Raw genomic sequence first — 6,442 nt, 5'->3', positions numbered from 1 at the left:
TGGTGCCGGGTACCTGGGAGTGCTGAGTAAGCATCTGGCCCACCTGCCAGAGTGGCTGGCAGGTAGATGGATGATTGGCAGCAAGCTGCCTCCATCCGTTGGAGTCTGGCCCTCCCCGTGGTGGGGGTGGGGTGGGGTGGGGCCCCTGTGTGGCTCCTAGAATCTGGGCTTGTACTCAGCTCCTATGATTCACTTTGTGGAGTATCCCTGGTGTGCTTTATCCAAGATCTCTCTCCCCTAGCCATCCAGAGTGCTCCTGGGCCATCGTTAGCAAGCATCAGGCACCCATGGCCCTTTTAACAGTGGTCGTGGGTCCCAGGCTGTCTGGGCGCTTGGGGGAGTACTTCAGAAGGAGAGGGAGGGAACTTGCAGAGGAAAGCACAGGATGGGGGCAGTCTCCCTGTTTTCTAGATACTTCTATAGTCCCTCTCCTTGGAGGGTGAGCCTGTGCTGCAGCTCTCTCACGGAACCACTAGATGTCGCTGTTTCTTAATGGATGGAAAGTGGGGGTCTGGAGAAGGGATAAAAGTTTCCAGGTCGTGCCCGTTTTAGAGATGGGGACAGTGAGATCAGAGAACACAGCTAGGGCGTTGGTACGGATTCCCCTGGGTAACACACCATAAAGCGGCTGAAGGACCTCAGGCTTCCGACTCCCAGTTCCCTGGTTTGGCCTCTTCCTTCAGGATCTGCTTCTCCTGTGAGGCGCAGGTGAGTGGGGAGGAGCCTGGAGGCCACCTTGACGGAGGAGCAGGCAGAGGGTGGCCAGGACGGCGGATGGAGCCCCAGGGCGTGGGGCAGACCTAAGGATACCGGGACAGGTGTGAGCCCACTGTGCACCACTCAGGGTGGTGAAGGTTAACAGCCTCTGCTAGCCTCCAGTGAGGGGGGCTGGGGCACCTCGGGGCAGATGGAGAGGGACGTTTATGTGGTTTAACCAGAGATAAGAAAAGTTCTCTGCTGCCCGCAATATGGTCCCTACGAGCCTGAAGTGCCGTCGCTAGGGACCGATTGATTGAGGTCAAGCCAGGACGCCCCCTCGGAGTTTTCCGTAGTTTCTTGCATGTAATGGACCGTTCAGTAAATATTTGTCAACGGAATCTCTATTAAAATGAAAACACCCCGAGAAGGGATGAACCATTTCGTTTGCTAACACTTTGCTGCAAATCAGTTGATGACACTAACTAGCGCCCTGACACGTGTTCATGCAGCACAGGTATGTCCTGCGAGGTGCCAGAGAGACAGGGGGGTTTGGAGTTTGGGCAGGTGCCTGGGCAAGGTGTCAGACCCAGTGTGCTCAAGGTCAGAACGAGGGCACTGGGGTGCCTGCTGCCAGCAAATATGATCGTGCCCCTTCTCGGCTGAAAACTTAATCACTGCCAGAGTCCTCGAGAAAATGTCCCACATCCTCCCGAAGGTTACAGAGGTCCTTCCTGATGTGGCCCATCATCCCTTCTTCAGCCAAACTCTTCTTGGAGTGCGAAATGAACCTTATTGCCTCCTTCGCTTTGTGCTTGCTAGTTATTCTCCACACCTGGCTCAGTATCCCACACTCTCTGCCTGGCTAATCCCAATCAAAGTCAGCTTAGATGTCTCTTCCTCCAGGAAGTCTTCCATGACCCACGGAAGGAGGTTTTTCTTCTAGATGATCCCACAGCATTCTGCTGCTGCACCTCATCACAGTTATATCACAGAATTGTAAGAGATTGCTGAGAAGTAGGATATGTTCAGCGTTAAAAAAAAATCCTAAGCGTGTAGAAGATTTGCAATAAAAAGTGATAGTTATCCGCCTGCATCAGTCAGGATCTGGTCAGAAAAACAGAAACTGTATCAGTTATTTTAACAGAGAGAATTTAATACAGAGAATGGGCTAAACCCATATTGGACGACCTAAAAGCCAAAAGAGAACATTGAAGCCGCATGGATATGATAACTACTGAAGGAAACCATTACTTCCTGGGCTGGCGGAATGAAGGGGAGAGGTTAGTGTTATGTGACCTTAGAAGCTTGAAGAAGCGGCTGTATGGAGCTGGCTCAGTCCTCTGAGCTCTGGCTGAGTAGAGCTGACACGTTCGATGATGATGTGTGATGACTTTATGCCATAAAAATCTGGTAATTGGCATGGACCCCTGCTGGGGGGGGCGGAGCTTCGTGGCTGGAGTGACATGGACGAGAAGGGCACTCCCTTTTCTCTCTTCCAGCCTTCTGGTTTCCCTCTAGCCCTATGATTGGCAGAACCTAACAGGGAGCCAGCTGGCAAAAAAAAAAAAAAAAAAAAAAAAAAGAAAGGTGATTTGCAGAGTCCCAGCCTCAGCATCACAAAACAGAGTTGAGAAGGATAGACTTGGAGAACAGCGATAATAACGTCGTAACGGACACAGCTCATCCTTACATATCCTTCTGCACCTATTTAAACTCCATCGAGTGATAATCACAGTTTTATGCTTGCCCCTTACGAGGTACGGCTACCTTTGTACAAAGACCCGCACCTTGTTCTCAAAAAGAGGAGACAAAATCCCAACAGCCATTATATCCATTTTTTTTAAATGCCTACAGCACCTGGTCTTCCTAAGGGGTCTCCCATCCAAGTACTAACCAGACCCGACCCTGCTTAGCTTCCGAGATCAGATGGGATCGGGCACGTTCAGGGTGGCATGGCCGTAGACTCCGTTATATCCATTTTTGAGTGACAGTCACAGTACACACTTCTGGATGATGTTGATTACCCCTCACATTTAGTCACGGTCTCATCTGAATATTCTATAACTTAAAGACCAAATTATAAAGTGAACCACTGCCTTTCTTAAATAAAATTAAAAGGGAAAGATAGAGAAGAGAAATGAATTTATATACAGAGACACATGTATGTGCATATACGTAACACGGTTCCTATAGTTCTTGTTTCTGGGAGGCTGATATTTTCAACTTCCTTCTCCCTCTGCCCAGGGGTCCGTCTCGGCTTCCATGTCGGTAGAATCATTCCTGAGTCTCTGGTGGAAGCTGTCTTTCCTTGGTTCCCAAGACCTCGAAACCAACAGAGCTTGAAGTTGAGGGGAGAGGAAGCAAAAATTCTGTGAGAGCTGTCAGATAAACCAGCGAGAGGAGTCACCCCCACTTCCACCCCCTTTTCCCCTGGCCTGTGTGTTCTGGTACTGGCAACGAATCACCATAAGTTGGTCATTGATTCGCAGCGTATCCTGCATCCTGAAAAGCCAGCCTTTTGGGACATTGTCGTCTTACTGGCATCAACTGAGTTTTCAGTAAGCCATTTATTTCCCTGTTCTATCTGACCAGCTGCTTCTGGGTGGTGGGGCGTGTGGGAAGACCATCAGTTAATACAATGCCTTCCTTCTGCAAAACAAGCTCCTTGATCAGAAGCATTGCGGTGTGGATAAAGCACTCGGAGAGTTCATACATGGTAGGGTTGGCAGAAGCTTTGTAGGTAGGGAAAAAAAATCTAGATCCAGGCTACTTAGGATTCTAGGAAGAGCAAATTGTTGCCCTTTCAGTACAATCAGGTGCCTGGCTGACCCCCTTAGGCCATAGTGCTCTATTGAGGACTCAGCATGGTTCTCTGCTTAGACACCCAGCAAAGGCGGTGGCCAGGTGGGTTTTGTGAAAGGACCTCCATATCGCTAAGCCCACACATAGACTCCATCGCCACGGTCATTTGGCAGAGTCCTATCGAGCAATCCTTGGGATGACTGAAGGAAGAAGCAGATGGACATCCACGAAATGTGTCATCTTGTCCATATGATTACTGAAAACCGCCTCCAGGGTGACTGCCCTTTGGTGAGCATTCAGAAGGCATGCGATAGATTTGTGACCTATGCTCTCCCCAAGGGGTCGATCTACATATCTCTTCCCCAGATCTCCTTGTCACCATCTTCCAATCTCGTGCTTTCTAAGTCCTTGCTCATCTAGGAAAACCATTCACCACAGCCCACAAGTTAATGCAGATCCTCACTCCTGGCTGTTTGTTCAGCCAAAGTGGACATCCAAAGATATTGCTTGAATCTCTGCTCATGGGTGGGGGCGGGGATTTCCTTTGACCTCCGACTTTTAAAGACACTCTTGATTGGGCTCGTAATGTAGCTGTTCACTTCTGATCGGTGCCAATGTATCGTGCAGAACCATCTGTAAACTGATATGTTTTCTTTCTTTTCAGTCAACTGGTCATAAAGAACTCCCTATGAGTTCATGTGTGTACTTCCAGCCTTCAAAGGCGACCACTACGTTTTTGTGTTTTGTGTGGTCTTTAATATTATTACATCTTTATTTCTCGATTTCTTAATTTTAGACCTGAACTGATTCCTTACTATGAAAGATGAAGATTTTGTTTATTCCTCCATCAGTATCCTCCTATTATTCATAATGATATCATATTTATTTCTTATACTACTTACCTTAGCGATTTTATTTTTTGTTTATTGTTTTTTACTTTACTTTTATTTTTATTTTTATAAATTAAAAAATTTTTTTAGCTACAGTTAACATTCCATATAATATTAGTTTGAGGTGTACTGCATAGTAGTTAGATATTTCTATGACTTGCAAAGTGATCCCCTCGATAAGTTTTGCACCCACCTGACACTATATACGGTTATTACAGTATTTTTGCCTATGTTCCCTAAGCTGTACTTTACATCTCTGTGACTGTTTTGGAACTGCCAACTTGTACGTCTTAATCTCTTCATCTTTTTCACCCAGCCTCTTAACCCCCTTCCCATTTGGCAGCCATCAGTTTGTTCTCTGTATCTATGAGTTTGTTTCTGTTTTGTTTGTTCATTAATTTCTTTCTTTAGATCTCACATATTGGTGAAATCTTATGGTATTTGTCTTTTTCCATCTGACTTCTTTCACTTAGCATGATACCCTCTAGGTCCATCCATGTTATCACAAATGATAAGATTTCATTCTTTTTTTTTTTATGGCTGAGTAATATTCCATGGTATATATGTACAACCTCTTCTTTATCCATTTGCCTTTTGATTGGAGCGTTTAATCCATTTACATTTAAAGGAATTATCGATAGGGATGTAGTTATTGCCATTTTATTACTTGTTTTCTGGTTGTTGTTGTAGTTCTCAGTTCTTTTCTGAGTCTCGTGCTCTCTCTCATCTTGTATGTTGATGATTCTCTGCAGCGTCGTGTTTGGAGTCCTTTCTCTTTATTTCTTGTATATCTCTTGTCGATTTTTTGTTTGTGGTTACCATGTGCTTCACATATACCAAGCTATGTTGATAGCAGTCTGTTTTAAATTGATGGTCACTTAAGTTCGAACACATTCTCAAATCACTACAATTTTAACTCGTCCCCTCCAAATTTATGTTTTTTTCATTATTTTTATTTCTTTTGTGTGTGTGTTTGTGTGTATCCCTTAATTTACTGTTGTAATTACGCATGATCTTCCTGCTTTTGCCTTTTAACCTTGTGTTAGCTTTAGTGTTGGTTGATGCTCTGCTTTTATTATGTGTTTGCCTTTGTTAGTGAAGATTTTTTTCCTTTGCGATATTTTATTCATATTTTTTATTTTTTGTTCTTCAAGAAGTCCCTTTAATATTTCTTGTAATACTGCTTTGGTGGTGATGAACTCAATCAGCTTTTTCTTGTCTGGGAAAGCGATTTTAAATAATATACTCAAAATATCCAATTCTTATTCCCTAATGTAAGACAGTAATCCTTGGGTGCTCACCTTTTTTTTTTTTTTCAGGTGAGGCAACACTTGGTTGACCTCACAGATTGCAAGGACCTTGTCAGCTCACAATCCCTTATTTTTTTTTATTTTTTACGCCTACAGCACCTGTTCTTCCTTGGCGGTCTCCCATCCAAGTACTAACCAGGCCTGACCCTGCTTAGCTTCCGAGATCAGGCTTGTTCAAGGTGGCATGGCCATAGACTTTTAAGATGAGGCCATCATTAGATCTCGCACTCATCCCTTCACCTCTTCTCCCCTCCCCTTTCAACATCCCAACTTCTGCCAGCTTTATCTTTCCTTTTACCTTGTCAAAGCTGATGACATTTACATTCGGATCTTTAATCACATTTATGTCGTCCATGGTTTATCTGCAGATCGATCTTAAGGTTGAAATCCAATCGACAGCCTTTACATTTTGATGATGATGTAAATATTGTTTCCCCCAGTGAACCAGGTAGTACAGAGGGAGTCTGCTTCCTTTTCTCTCGGTCTTATATCAGAACCCTTATACGAAGATTTAAAGGAGACTCACGTTAAAATCAAACAGGTTATCTTTTTGTGTTCTCCATCAATTGTTCAAAATTATGCTTATATTTAGATCACGATTAGTACAACTTTTTTTTCTTGGAGTTTTGAAGGGCATATTTTTATTATTTTGGGGAGAAGAAAAATAATCTTCTTCATCATTCGACAAATATCTCTTCGTTTCTAAGTCTACCTTTTGCTCAGACTACACAGAGTTCTTCT

General features: G+C 44.3%; 1 non-coding gene and 1 pseudogene across 1 annotated transcript; both read right to left on the bottom strand.

The window, feature by feature from the left end:
- Window positions 1–2,544: 2,544 nt before the first annotated feature.
- Window positions 2,545–2,663, bottom strand: LOC111741063. The gene has a single exon (XR_002780864.1). It is a non-coding gene; the product is annotated as a 5S ribosomal RNA (ribosomal RNA).
- Window positions 2,664–5,788: 3,125 nt separating this feature from the next.
- On the bottom strand, window positions 5,789–5,897 carry LOC111741082 (annotated as a pseudogene).
- Window positions 5,898–6,442: the final 545 nt, after the last annotated feature.

This window comes from Pteropus vampyrus, unplaced genomic scaffold (genome assembly GCF_000151845.1).
Source record: "Pteropus vampyrus isolate Shadow unplaced genomic scaffold, Pvam_2.0 Scaffold72, whole genome shotgun sequence".
In the NCBI taxonomy this organism is placed as follows: Eukaryota; Metazoa; Chordata; class Mammalia; order Chiroptera; family Pteropodidae; genus Pteropus; species Pteropus vampyrus.
The sequence above is the reverse complement of the archived record's forward strand: the minus strand, read 5'-3'. Positions and strand labels throughout refer to the sequence as shown.